Consider the following 16,082-nt stretch of genomic DNA (forward strand, 5'->3'; position numbering starts at 1 on the left):
GCATGTTAAATGTCTCAGCTATTCCTGTAAACGATTTGTGGTTCATGGTGGCATGCTCATTCCAAACACGTTTTACTTGCTTTCATCTTAGATAGGGCTTTACTATTATTGTTGTGCCAATACGGGGTGTATGATTAGTCCACAAAATCATATCTAAACCCATCAGGACTAAAATGTCCCAAAATGTACTATAGGAAAACGTGACCAGTTGTTGTTTCTTCACTTTTAGCTTATAACATTGCTTTATTTGAAATTGTTTTGAATGTATTTCCTCGCTCACGTTTTCTAAAATATTTCTTCTAAACGTGATTCGAGCATACACTGCTATTGTTCGTTTAGTCTAAATTTTGCATGGTTGACTTGTTCATTGGATTAGAACAAATGTCACATAATCATTGTCTCACTACTGCAAGAGTGCGATTGTGACACTTGTCTTCCGTTCAGTTGTGGGCCGCATCTTCTGACTAGTTACGTGAGTTTGGCCTGGAGCATACGTGTAGGTTGAAAAAGAAATTGTTGGATGCGGACTGCGAATAAGGGTTGGGCCACGGAAGGTTTTTTTTTTACCACATATGGACTTTGGGCTAGTGAGTCTTAAATTTGGGTTCGTTTGAAAATTTTGGGTTCATTTTTTAGTTCAAACGAACCCAAATTAAACCTACTAGTTCTTTCTTCCTTGCACGACTCACTCCTATTCTCTGTTCTGCCTCTTCTAGCTTTGTGAAACTTCTTTAAAGGCCAATTTTCTCCGATTATTTGGGAGCATCTTCCTTAAAAGGATTGTGACCACAGATTAAAAGGATTGTGACCACAGATGACCTATGTAGAAAATTTGTACCCCCTTTCCTAAAACCTTTAGCGGACAACATACCCAAAACAGATACGCTGACTAGACTGCACTACACCTCGTCTCACCCCCCCTCCCCCGGAGCATATGGATCCACCCAATCGATTAACATTCAAACCAAACTCGCCCATCCTTTTTGGCAAAGGGACGCGAGAACCAATCTGAGTAATCTACAGTGGGGAGACCCCTTAAAGCAACAAGCGAGAATGGCTAGATTGAAAGTAGGGTTAAAGAAAAGGCGAGTATGAAAAGACATATCGCATAACTGTCCCTGTAAGCAGCTTCATTCTTTCTTGATCTATGAACCGACTTTATGAAAAAAATCAGTCTTTCGGCTGAAAGTGTGACTTTTGGGTATGGATAAGCAGGACCTCTTGGTTCGGGAGAAACCGGAGATGTTGGCTAAGAAAGCTAAGCAGGCAAGTACAGGACGGACAAAATGCACATAGAAATTGATTGACATGATCCCTCTCCCTCTCTCTTTGGCTAGTTGGCTAGTTGCAAAATAAGCGGGAAAGCATACCAGGTAGGGAAAGAAAGGCTGCTCGATCTCCTGTAAGGCCAACCCTCAACGGCGAGCTCACCAGGCAATGCTATAAGTCCGATAGAAGTCCAAGGTTTAATCTACTACGGACCAGGAAACTCTTGGAGGAGCTAACGTGAAATGAGAAATACATTCGATTACGGCAACTAATAGATAGTGAACTTTTTGGTAGACACTAAATGATCCCTTGGCTCGAGAAAGAAAAGGAAAAGGTAGTCGTACTCCTACCTTTTCCGTCGGACGATAGGAAAGTTTGAGCTGAAAGATTTAATCACACCTGATAAGAAAGGCGGGCTTAGCAGGTTTCTCCAAACGTATAAACAAAAAGAAGAAGCAACCAGTCCTAAAGAGGATACCGATACGCATACATTCTCGCATGGAAGAACATAGCTGAACCGGATCAAGGGTCCTAACCTAGTCCGACTGACCTTCTTTGGTTGGCCCCCGCCCCTTGTAACAAGGTCAACGTGTACGTGCTTTTTCCTTTCGTTTAGCGAGATAGCTTACCAGCTCTTTCGGCTCATAGCAGTAGTATGAAAAGTGGAATCCTCATCATGAGTCGAGTCCGCATTGCCATACGAATCGACATCGGCCAAACCAAGAGCTCCTATTTTTTCTTTAACGCAAGCGGATCTAACAGTTTCGATAAAACCAACATCTTTTAAAGATGGAGTCGCTCTACCTTGATCACAGTGGACATATGCAGCTCCCGCTTTACCTTTGTCTACCGTGAAAAGGAAAGTTCCCTCACGATAGGCCCTCCCAGCTCCCGAACGTCTTTCTATCAATCGAGAGAGGTATAGAATAATACAACAAACCAACAAGACAAGAATGGACTCATAAGATGGGCGGTCAGGGAAGCGATTTCATTTGTGTTATCCGCCAAGGAAATGATTAAGGAATTCTCTATACACGGCTGAGAGATGACCGTATTGTTGCACATCCTGAATAAAGTACCGCAGGCAAGCGATGCTTTTTAAAATGAAAGCTTGTAGAACTCAGATTCACTTTTTCTTCGATTCGTAAACTTCGGATCTGATCTTCCTTTCGTCTCCGGGTGACTGAGAGAGAGTTTAGGCCTGGCGTGCATCTGATTCGGTCAACAATAAGGTACAAAGCGGATTGATTAAATGGGCTTGAAGTTTCATTATCGTTAGGTCGAAGATCTCTACTAGGTTTAGTGCACTTTGGTTATTGGGAATGTGACCGTAATCGAATGTCTTTTTCATTCGACATTCTCTCTTACCAAGCACTCATACTTGCCAGGGTTGAGGAGACAGTCCTTGAGCTAATTGGGTTTCGAGATTGTGTATACGTGAAAAGAGCTCGCTTTCGACTTTCTCCTTGGCATTTTGTGCCCGGTTCTAGTTCAGGAAAGGGTCTGATCTCTTTCATTGGAGCACATTGATGCCGAAGGAGCCTTCGGAAACGGTGGAGAGGCTATGATGACTTCAGGCTATTCAAATAGCATGACCGATACCACAAAGAAAGGGTATCTAAGTCACACTAGTGGAATAGCTTTTTCATAATAATTATCTCGATATATGATACCAAAAACCTGCCTTATGACTGATAAGGTAAGGGGTTTCAAAAGACAAAAGAATGACAATTCTACGTGTGATAGAAAAGGAGATCTTTTTTTTTTTTTTTTTTTCAGTGTGTGCGGTTCGCCTGCCTTCCTGACCACGGATAAGCTATGGGGCTTTGCACTTCGGCCCCTGAGAATACCACATCAAGGTGACAGGATTCGAACCGATGGCTCTCTGAAACTTCTTCATCGGTTATTTGGGTGCATCTTTCTTAAAAGGATTGTGACGATAGATGACCTATGTGACGACAGTGGACAACATGCCTGCCTTCCGGACCACGGATAGACTACGGGGCTTTGCACTTCGGCCCCTGAGAATAACACATCAAGGTGACAGGATTCGAACCTATGGCTCTCTGGAACTTCTTCATCGGTTATTTCGGCGCATCTTCCTTAAAAGGATTGTGACAACAGAAGACCTATTTGATTGAAAAGTTCCTAGAAAGAATACAATAGAACAAAGGATTGTGACAACAGATGACCTATTTGACTGAAAAGTTCATAGAAAGAATACAATAGAACAAAGGATTGTGACAACAGATGACCTATTTGACTGAAAAGTTCCTAGAAAGAATACAATAGAACAAAGAATTGTGACAACAGATGACCTATTTGACTGAAAAGTTCCTAGAAAGAATACAATAGAACAAAGGATGGTGACAACAGATGACCTATTTGACTGAAAAGTTCATAGAAAGAATACAATAGAACAAAGGATGGTGACAACAGATGACCTAAAGGATTGAGACAACAGGGCCTAAAGGATTGAGACAACAGGGATTGTGACAATAGATGAACAGATGACCTAGTTCCTGACCTAGTTCCTAGAAAGAATACAATAAGTAATGTGACAATAGATCAACAGATGACCTAGTTCCTGACCTAGTTCCTAGAAAGAATACAATAAGTAATGTGACAATAGATCAACAGATGACCTAGTTCCTGACCTAGTTCCTAGAAAGAATACAATAAGTAATGTGACAATAGATCAACAGATGACCTAGTTCCTGACCTAGTTCCTAGAAAGAATACAATAAGTAATGTGACAATAGAAAGAATACAATAAGTAATGTGACAATAGATCAACAGATGACCTAGTTCCTAGAAAGAATACAATAAGTAATGTGACAATAGATCAACAGATGACCTAGTTCCTAGAAAGAATACAATAAGGAATGCTCTTTTCGAAGTCCGGCTCGAGACAATTTTCTTGGTTCAATGTTTAAAACTCACATTTTAAATCATATTATCTTACATAATTCATTTTGATATAATATTGTTGGGGCATTTTGAGAATCGAACTTGAGACCTCTCACACCCAAAAGGATAATCATACCACTTAGACCACATACCTTTATAGCAAATCTATAATTCTTAATTGCTAGTCTATATAATTCTTAGTTGGAGGGGCATTCCGAGAATTGAACTCGAGACCTCTTGCACCCAAAGCAAGAATCACACCACTAGACCAAATGCCCTTATTATGGACTATAGACATATATCGTGGAGTACACAAGTAAATGATATTAATAAGAGCATTATCTTTCTCTAAGGCTCATCTTTTGAGAAATGAACATAGGGCATTCCAAGAATTGAACTCGAGACCTCTCGCACCCTAAGCGAGAATCATACCACTAGACCAAATGCCCTTTCTAAAAAAAATGCAACATTTTTAACTCCTACTCAATATATTTTTTTCTCTCAAGTTTGAAATCTATTTTCTTGAGCGGTTGTTGGACTATAAAACAAAAAGTTGATGGTCTAGTATTTTACTTGTAAGTAAGGCATGTAATGTTGAATTGTTTTATTATACAAGTGTTATCGAATAAACTACAACCCAACAAATGAATCAAACTAATCAGTTTGGGTTGGGTTGGATTTATTCGGCTTAGTTCGTCAGTTTGTTTGATTTAATTCTTCTATTTTGCTTCGTATGACGAGAAAATGAAGTTGTATTGAATGTACCATAGTATGATTTATGACAAACTCATATGAAATATAATTGCATTAATAGTACTAAGAGTTTGAGTCTGTAAATATTTCATGAACTTAAGTGCAACTCATGCTTCATTAAAGACGAGATAAACTTTAGTTAAGTAACTGGAACTTTAAATTACTTCATGTGGAGCTTCAATTACTCTTGTTAGCTACTATCTTTAGGGTTTACTAATTAGACACGAGTTCTTTGATTTAGGGGATTGTTTTATGTAATTTTCAACTACAACTTATGTTTTCAAATTTTTAGGTCATAATTTAGGTAGTGGTTGTATATTATGGATGAACACTAGAGTTTCTATCCCGTTCACCACAACTACTCTAGTTTTTGTTTGAAGGCTATAATTGTCATCTATGTTGTATGGCAATAAAATTTGTTTAGATGAAATTTTAGTTAAAGTTGCATATTTTACTTCTTGCGAGTAAAAAATTTGTTTCTTAGCATAATATGAATTTCATTGTAGAGTTATTAGGAATAAGATGGAGAAAGAAATTTTCTTTAAAATAATAAACAGACCAAAGTTCATCTTTGTTGTTGTCTAATTGTGATTTTGCACAAAGCTTAACTAATATGAAATATCAAGGTAATTCAAGAATATATATTCACACGTCATTCAAGATGACAATAAAATGGAGTTAAATTGAACGCAGTTGTAGTTTCATGTCTAGCATATTTGTATTAATGATATTAAAGAGAACTTCGTGTTTTATTAGAAGAGACCAACTTCCTTTAAGGTACTACGAGTTTAAACTACTTCCATTGTAATTTCAATCACTCCACAATGATTACAAATTTAGGGTTGGCTAATTGGACATCTATTATCAACTTTAGGTTATAATTTAGGTAGTAGCCATTATAATATTAATGAGCATAAGAGTTACAATTCTTTCATGGACCATATGTGTTATAGTTAAATGAATATATATATATTATGTATGTCGAGGTTTGGGTAAAGCACAAAGTAGTAAGGAACACCATTGTCAACTCTAGAGCCACCCACAACTCATGATGGAGACAGATGCAAAATATTTTAACATCCTTTGGCATCAAGATACAGGAAAGATGAACGCCGTCAAATTGGAAGCTTTACCTGTCTTAGGAGTCACAATGTGAACTCTAATCAAGCTGCAGCCTTGGACTAGCAAATTGTTTAGTGATAGTTGAAATGGATGACTTCGACGTCGTGTCAGGAATGAACGTCCTGCTGAAACACAAAGTCATTTACATGCCCCTAGCAAAATGTCTAGTAGTAATGGAGTCTAACCCGATGATCATCAGAAAAACATCCATCAACCAAGAGGGTTGAAAATGATGTCGATACTACAGTTGAGAAAGAATCATAGCCATGATGAATCTACGCTTGCTGCTACTGTTGTAATTAAAAAGGGGAGCTCGAGTGAGCCAACCTCAATAGAAACCTTGTTGCCACTACATGAACACCACCATGCAAAACAAGGTTAGAAATGGATTTATCCCCACCAGAAGAGACAAAAACAAGGTTAGATACTGAAGAAGGGAGACAGAAACAAACCTCTGAAGCAACACCTGTTCACACAGAAATATCATCTAGACGGATGAAGAGAAGGGTCAGTCGGAAGCGTCAACCACAATAATTTCAAGAAAAATAAAGAGTTCATATAAGTTAAGTTCAGATAAACTTCGAGTTCAAAGCAACAAGAACCAAAAACTGGTGTGAAAATACTATGGACTAGTTAAAGTTATCCATAAGATTATGAAGACATCATATAGAATCCAATTGCTCTTATGGATGCGGACTAACCTTGTTGTCCACGTTATTAACTTGAAACGTTATTATTTCGACCCAAAAGACATCAAGCAGAAGCAGGTGGTATGACGTCATACAAATAAGAAAAAAGTTTCAAGCGAAGAAAGTAGGAAAGACACGAACAGAGAAGACATGAAGACTCAACAAACCGAGAAGTGATTTCAACAGCACCTAGTAGGTTGGAAGAGACTCCTCATTATGAGATCAGCTGGAAGCGCATCGAGAGACCTAAAGTCAGCCTCATCCAATAAATTGTGTGGGGGCAGATGTCATAGTCATGATTTCCCAAGGCGTGTTGCCTGTGGTTGCATGTGCATGTCTTAGCCATTCTTGTAAACGATTTGTTGTCCAAGGCGGTTATTTGTGCAATGTTATTGTTTACCGATTATTTGGGCGACACGCCTTGAGCAATCATGACCGTCACAATTGGCTAAGACATTTGTTGTCCATATGTTATTGTTGTCCAAGAGACTCCTCATTATGAGGTCATGGTTGGCTAAGACATTTAAAGAAGTTTTACCTAGGGCAACTTTTATCACAATCCTCTTCTCGCTCTCTGAAACTTCTTTAAATGTTATTGTTCACTGGTTATTTGGGCGCATCTTCCTTAAAAGGGTTGTGACGATAGATGACCTAGGTAAAACTTCTATTGGGAGATCAATGCAATAGAGAATCTGTGTCCCTTTCCTGAAACCTTCAGCGGACAACATAACAAAGAGTTCCTAGAAAAAATATCATAGAACAATTTGTGTAATGCCTTTGAAGTTAGGCTCGAGACTCTATCTTGTCTCCCAAGAATATGGTTCATTCTCTATTCACATCGAAATTCTGCAATAGAAAGTGGTACCCTCATCTTCTTTTACAAAACTTTCTCAAGTCCTCATGGAATGATTTGAAAGTGGTAGCCTCATCTTCTTTTATAAGACTACCTCGACCTTCATGGAATGATTATGCTATGTTGATTCTTAGAGAAGGGAGTAGTGTCAAACTAAAGATTTGAAGGTCACGTGTTTAATCTCCACGTTCACTGCACCTGTTTCCATTTGCATAAGCTGACTATTCAATAAAGAATTAGTTATTATTTATTTTTAAAATATAATGAATTAGCAGAAATACCTTTACTTATGATTGTTTTTTTTTTCAAATATTAGCGAAGATAACACAGTTTTGAGAGCGTCAGATTGAAAATCTGAAGGTCACGTGTTCGAATCCACGTTCACCACACCTGATTCACGTCACATAACTTGACTCTTGACTATTCAATTTAAAATTAGTGACTATTTCTTTTTAAAATCTCAATAAATAGTGAAATCTAAATTTAGTGATTATTTCTTTTTAGAATTTCAGAATTTTCATTTTAATGTTAGCGTGAATACCTGAATTGGGAGTGGGAGTGGGTCTGTAGTTTAAAATTTCAATGAATTAGCGTAAATAATTTTACTCATGAATTTTTATTTTAATGTTAGCCTGGATAGCTGAAGGGGAGTGGGTCCAAGATAGCGTGGATTCCTAATTCTTTATTTCACTATAAATGCTCTATAAGAATTCTTTATTTGACTATAAATGCTCTGTAAGATATTTAGTAAAATGACTCATCTTATTGCATGGAACAATAAAATTGATGTTCGCGTAGGTGATGATTTTTCTGATTCGAGAACGAATCCTAAAGATTGGGATGATGATAAGAATCACGGTGTACATTCTACTTTCAATGTTGCTTAGTTGAGTCCTTTTGATGTAGGTGATGATTTTTCTGATTCGAGGACGAATCCTTTTGAAGAAGGGGATGATGATAAGAATCACGGTGTTCCAACTGGACCTATTACACAACCCAAGGCCAAGAAGATTCAACAAGCATTCATACTTCATCTACAAAATTGGATAGGCTAGGTTCAACCATCATTTCATGTGTTACAAGCTGATTCGATTGAGTCAAGACCATTTGGAGATTCAAAAGTAAATATTTGCACGGTTGAAGTAGTGGATGAAGTTGCAAGCATCATTTCATGAGTGGTTAGAAAACTTTATTTATTATTTTAATTTCATAAAGTTTGTAATGCTCAAATTGACTTCGTTTTCTGTGGAGATTTAAAGGGATCGAGATTAAATCACGAACATTAACTTCTTTGTTGGGAGACTATAAATATCCACAAATTATTATGTAAAAGCATATTTGTGATCAATGAAATTGATCTCTCAAGTTGAGACGATCCCCCTCATAGAAATCTGAGCATATCTTTGTCATTTCTAAGTTTCATGCAATTCTTGTGGTAGATTGCATCTTAGTCATTCAATCAAGCCTTGATCAAGTTGGATTGTGAAATGACTCAATTTAAAATAAGGTTCCAAATCTTGTTTCTCAATCTTCGATCTCATTATCTAATTTTAGCTTTGACTCAATTTAGAACAAGGATTCTTGTTTCTACAAAAGCTTGGCTCATTGGGCTGAAGATTTCGATTGGTCTATCATCCTTCAACGGGATCTTCTATCCCCATGACTTGCTCTGATGCGGTCGTTCTTCTAACGCCGATGACACGTCCAGTTGTCGAGATATGTAATGTGAGTTTGTAACCCATCCATTGAGGTTCTTGGAATGATTCTATAGCTTATCATTTCCATGTTGGGAGTTGGATCATGGGTCTTGGGCGAAGGAATCCTTGATTTACCGCCCTTCTAGTTGAAGGAAGTGTCATAAGGCTAGTTTTTTTTCAATTTTTTTTCAATTTTATCGATTTTTTTTAGTGATTTTATTTGATTTTATTTCAATTTTGTCAAACTCAATCAGGTGCTCATCTCAATCATTTCAACCCTGTTGGCGTTCAATAAGAGAGACCTTGGAAATAACCTGTAACTATTCAACTGGATTATCACATTAACAATTTGAATCAAATAAAGTGACATTAACCATTTGAATCACCTCAACCCCACTTGTTGAACTTGACCAAATGTCTATAACATAACACAAACAAAGGTACAAAGTAACACTAACAAAGGTACAAAGTTCATAAAAGTCTTTTTAATCTAAAATACCATTGAACTTGACCATTATAGTGCCTCTCAAACGTAGGTAAAGTTTAAATTCGAGTCGACTTGTCAAACTCACTCGGGTGCTCATCTCAACCATGATGGCGTTCAACAAGAGAGACCTCGAAAATAGCCGGATTATCTCATTAACCATTTGAATCACCTCAACCCCACTTGTTGAAATTGAAACAAATATCTATAACATAACACTAACATAGGTACGATGTTCATAAAAGTCTTTAATCTACGATACTATTGAACTTGACCATTAAAGTGCCTCTCAAAATGAGGTAAAGTTTAAATATAATTGGTGACAAAAGATGAAACTATAAAATAAAAAGAAATAAGAAAATAATATTCAATTTCATAGAATCAAACCAGAATCTCCTAGGTGAAAGCCAAATATCCAAACCGTTGGACAACAATGATTTTTTTGTGTAGTTGTCCTAAATCTTTTGTCTAATCGCTCAAGAGTTTTACTATGATGTTTTGGGTAATGTCTAACTCTTCGACACGTCCTTTCATGTGTGTGATAGAGTTATCAGAATTACCGTGACGTTTCGAGCTGTTCGATCGTGTGGCTCTTTCTTCAAAAGGGTCAACATCAAACTTCGATCGTGTGGCTCTTTCTTCAAAAGGGTCAACATCAAACATCTGGTCTTTGATTGGCAACCCATCCAGAGGAACGTCGATTGCATCGATTCCATTCACCTTCAAGCGCCATGAGTTTATGGTGCATGACCCATTTTTTATACCATTCACCTTCGAGCGCCACCATAGTTTTGCATCGTCCATGAGATGCATTGCGACCAACGTAACTCTTAGGTCCTTTGAGCAAGTTCCTGTAACCTTCAAGCATTGTTCTACATCAAAAATAAAGCTTTTTAATTCCTTAGCATCCCGAATTCCATTTAAGCGGTTGTGTTCTTGGATTTTAAGTTTGTTAAGCCCACATGAACTTGGCTTGAGGTGTGGTTCTCTACAGCCCAACTTGTCAAACTCACTCGAGTGCTCATCTCAACCATGACGTCGTTCAACCAGAGAGACCTTGAAAACGACTGGATTATCGCATTAACCATTTGAATTGAACAAAATATCTATAATATAACTCTTTTCCATTGCCCAGAATCGAACTTGAGTCTCCTGGGTGAAAGCCAGATATCCTGACAGCTAGACGATAATGGATTTTTGGTGTAGATGTCCTGAAGTCTTTTGTCAGATCGCTGAAGAGTTTTAGCACGATCTTTTGCTTATTGAGTAACTCTTCGACACGTCCTTCCCTGTGTGTGTTAGAGTTCTCAGGGCTACCGTGACATTTCGAGCTGTTCGATTGTGTGGCTCTTTCTTCAAAAGAGTCAATATCAAATGTTAGGTCTTTGATTGGCAACGCATCCAGGGGAGCGTTGATTGCATCAATTCCATCAACGATCTTCCCATGAGTTTATGGTGCATGACCCATTTTTTATACCATTCACCTTCGAGCACTACCATAGTTTTGCATCGTCCATGAGATGCATTGCGGCTAACGTAACTCTCAGGTCGTATGAGAAAGTTCCTGTAGCACTCAACTCTCAGGTCGTATGATAGAGTTCTTAGAGCTGCCACGACATTTCGAGGTGTTCGATCGTGTGGCTTTTTCTTCAAAAGAGTCAACATCAAACGTCAAGTCTTTAATTGGCAACCCATCAAGGTGAGAGTCGATTGCATCGATTCCATCAACGGTCTTCCCATGAGTTTATGGTGCATGACCCATTTTTTATATCATCCACCTTCGATGCATTGTGGCCAACGTAACTCTTAGGTCCTATGAGCAAGTTCCTGTACTTCAAGTATTGTTCAACGTCAAAAATAAAGTTTTTTTAATTCCTTACCTTCCTGGTTCCCATTTAAGGGTTCGTGTTTTTGGATTTTCAATTTGTTAAGCCCAACATGAGCTTGGCTTGGGGTGTGGTTCTCTATGACTCTCCTTGTCAAACTCACTCTGGTGCTCATCTCAGTCATCTCAGCCATGATGGCGTTCAACAAAAGAGACCTTGAAAATGACCTTGTCACATTAACCATTTGAATGACTTCAACCTCACTTGTTGAAATCGAACCAAATATCTATGACATAACACTATTAAAGGTTCAAAGTTCATAAAAGTCTTTTTAATCTAAGATACTATTGAATTTGACCATTATACTGCCTCTCAAACCAACTTCATAAAAGTCTTTTGAATTTAAGATATTATTGAACTCATCCATTATAGTGCTTCTCTAGGTAAAGTTTAAATATAATTGGTGACAAAAGATGAAACTATAAAATAAAAGAAATAAGAAAATAAAATTTCATTGTTGAGAATCAAACTCGGGTCTCCTCGATGAAAGCCAGATCTTCTGTGTAATGTCTAACTCTTAGACACGTTTTTTTATGTGTGTGATAGAGTTCTCAGAGATACCGCCACGTTTCTTGTTGTTCGATAAGTGGCTCTTTCTTCAAAAGAGTCAACATCAAACATTAGGTCTTTGATTGGAAACCCATACAGGGGAGCGTCGAGTGCTTCAATTCCATCAATGGTCTTCCCATAATCTTTTGGTGCATGACCAATTTTTTATACAATTCACCTTCAAGCGCCACCATAGTTTTGCATCGTCCATGAGATGCATCGTCCATGAAACTAGTTTTACATAGTAACGTTGCTTTTTGCTCCTATTGGTGGAAGAATAATATTTTGATTATACCTATAGGGTAGTTTTAAGCGTGACAACGAGACTAATTTTGTTTTTTAGTTAAAAATTTGAATTATAACAATCTGCCTAAAACCCTCGGACTAATTTTGCTTCATTTCTAAATGCAGGCAGACAAAGTAGAAAAATTAAAACATGTAAATTGTAATAACGAATAGTTTCTTTTGGAGATATGGGGTATCGATCCGATCCCCGTACCTCTCGCATGCTATGTAAGCAATCTACCATCTAAGCTACATTCCCACAATACAAACATATCTCCGCTAATTATGTCATAAATAAGGAAAGGTTCTTTTGGAGATGGGGATATCCCTTTGCCTCTCATGCTAAATGAGCTGCATCTAAGCTAGATATCCCCACAATTCTTGCATCATAAAGCCCTAAATTTCCCATCATAAGCTACATCCCCACAATTGTTGCATCATAAAACCCTCAAATTCCCATCATCAATAATAGTGAAAATGAAGAAAATCTAGAGATGTAGGGTATCGATCCCCATACCTCTCACATGCAAAGCGAGTGCTCTACCATCTAAGCTATATCCCCACAATTCTTATGTCACAAAGTCCTAAACATCTCGTCATCAGTAATAGTGAAAATGAAAAACTATCCCGCCTCATTATGTCCTAAATAAGAAAAAATTGAAAAGAAATAATGTATTTTATAATCGATTCAATTGGAGATGCAAGGTATTGATCCCCGTACTTTTCACATGGAAAATGAACGCTCTACCATTTGAACTACATCCCTACGATTCTTACATCAGAAAACCCTAAACGTCCCTTCATCAATAATTGTGAAAATAAAAAAGTATCTCTGCATATTATATCCTTGTACCTCTCGTATGCTAAGTCGTACCTCTCGCATGCTAAGCGAAGCTACATCCCCGCAATTGTTGCATCACAAAACCCTAAATTTTCCATCATCAATAATAGTGAAAATGAAGAAATATCACTACTCAACCTGTCATGAATAAGGAAAAATTGAAAATAAATAATTTTCAATAATATATTTAACAATAGATAGTTTTATTTTGGAGATGCGTGGTATCTATCCCCGTAACTCTCGCATGCAAAGCAAGCGGTCTACCATTTGAGCTACATCCCCACGATTCTTATGTCACAAAATCCTAAACGTCTCGTCATCAATAATAGTGACATGAAAAACTATCCATGCTCATTATGTCGTAAATAAGAAAAAATTGAAAAGAAATAATATATTTAGTGATCGATTCATTTGGAGATGCAAGGTATCAACCCCGTACTTTCCACATCAGAAGTGAGCGCTCTACTGTCTGAACTACATCCCCACGATTCTTACATCAGAAAACCCTAAACCTCCCGTCACAATAATTGTAAAAATGAAAAAATATCTACGCTCATTATTTCGTAAATAAGGAAAGATGGAATAATATATTTAGTGATAATGAAAAAATATCTCCGCTCATTATTTCATAACTTTAGTGGTCGATTCATTTGGAGATGCAAGGTATCGATCTCCGTACTTTCCACATCGGAAGCGAGCGCTCTACCATCTGAGCTACATCCCCACGATTCTTACATTAAAAAATCCTAAACCTCCCGTCATCAGTAATTGTGAAAATGAAAAATATCTCCGCTCATTATTTCATAAATAAGGAAAGATGTAATAGAAATAAAATATTAATAACATAGTTTACATATGTGTCACTTGTGTTATTTTAATGTATTTATTTACTTGGTAAATGTCTTTCACACTACAATCTTGAAGGGGCATTTTGAGAATCGAACTTTCATACCACTAGACCAAATGCCCTTGTTATACCACTTGAAATGTATGTATGAAGCCTTAGGCCTAGGTATTCAGGTCGTATTTTGTCGTATTGCAGGAAACACGAAACACGTGAAGTCCTCGGATGTAGAATTTGTCTTGGAGAATAAAGCCTTGGGATGGGATGTTAAGAAAGACTATGAGTATTAAGGATGGGATGTTAAGAAAGACTATGAGTATTAAGAGCATGATGGTAAGTATAAAATTCGAATATGAAGTCCTTAAATAAGAAAAGACTTAGACATAGGGGCATTTCAAGAATTGAACTCAAAACCTCTTGCACCCCAAGTGAGAATCATACCACTAAACCAAATGACTTTTCGTGAACACCCAATATTTTTAGCTTCTACTCAAATATATTTTCCTCTTAGTAGTTGGAGGGCTATAAAACGAAAAGTTGAATTGTTATAATATACAAGGGTTATCAAATAAACCAACAACCCAACAAAAGAAACAAAGTAATCAATTTTGGTTGGATTGAATTCGGTTCAGTTCATCAGTTTGTTTGATTTACTTTTTCTATTTTGCCTCGTATGACAAGAAAATAAAGTTGTATTGAATGCACCTTAGTTTCATTTATGACAAACTCATATGAAACATAATTGCATTAATAGTACTCAGAGTTGGAGTCTATAAGCATTTCATGAACTTCAGTGCAATTCATGCTTCATTAAAGATGAGATAAACTTTAGTTAGGTAAGGGGAACTTTAAATTACTTCATGTGGAGCTTCATTTACTATATGCTAGTTACAATCTTTAGGATTGGCTAATTGGACACGAATTCATGCTAGTTACAACTTATGTTTTCAAATTTTTAGGACATATTTAGGTAGTTGTTTTTATGAGTCGTAAACTTGTTTCTTTGCATAATATGGATTTAGTTGAACTATTATTATCGATAAGATGGAGAAAGAAATTGTCTTTGAATTGACTAATAGACCTAGGTTCATCGTTGTTGTCTTTTAACTTGTGATTTTGCAAAAAGCTTAACTAATATGAACTGTCATGTAACAAGAACTTTAAGGTAAATCAAGAATATACCCTACACATCATTCAAGATGGCAATAAAATGGAGTTAAATTAAACGCACTTTAGTTTCATGTTTGGCGTGTTCAAGATAAAACATAATTGTATTAATGATATTGAGCCTGGAGTCTATAAGAATTTAATGATCTTAAGAGAAATTCCTGTTTTATTAGAGGATACCAACTTTATATATGGTACTAGGAGTTCTAGAATCTGGATTTGAATCTGGTTAAGGAACGGTAGGATTTGAAAGTTTTGAATTCTAGACAAAATTTATACCTAATTATTTCTTTTTATGACTAATTATAAATTAAGAGAAAAATATTTTTGTAAAGATAGATTTATCTCTAAAGCTTTCGTGACGAAACCATATTTAGACTAGCAGTTTAAAGTCAGGAGATGCGGTCAGAGGTGTGATTATTTTGGATGGGTTCGTAATAGAACTTACGGTTGAGATGAGGGAGCCTTCAAAGGTTGTGCACTCACAGATGGGGTTGTTATGTAGCGTTAGTCTGTCTTTGCGTTTGAGTTTTTTTGTATTTTTTTTTTTTTTTTTTTTTGTAATTGTATTCGAAACACTTTTTTTTTTTTTTTTTGGATAAATTTGAACAACACCGTCTTATAATTTAATTTAATTTTATATTTAATGTTGTGTTTTTTTCTCAATCTCATTTTAATTTTACAACATTTTCTTATTTTATATTAATTTACTTTTATTTTTATTTGTTTTCAC

At 36.6% G+C, this 16,082-nt stretch overlaps 1 non-coding gene across 1 annotated transcript; it reads right to left on the bottom strand.

Annotated features, from left to right (window-relative positions):
- Positions 1 to 4,556: 4,556 nt before the first annotated feature.
- TRNAP-AGG (transfer RNA proline (anticodon AGG)) lies at positions 4,557 to 4,628 on the bottom strand. The gene has a single exon. It is a non-coding gene; the product is annotated as a tRNA-Pro (tRNA).
- Positions 4,629 to 16,082: the final 11,454 nt, after the last annotated feature.

The sequence above is a fragment of the Cucurbita pepo genome, chromosome 16 (genome assembly GCF_057944985.1).
Source record: "Cucurbita pepo subsp. pepo isolate OVF chromosome 16, ASM5794498v1, whole genome shotgun sequence".
NCBI lineage: Eukaryota > Viridiplantae > Streptophyta > Magnoliopsida > Cucurbitales > Cucurbitaceae > Cucurbita > Cucurbita pepo.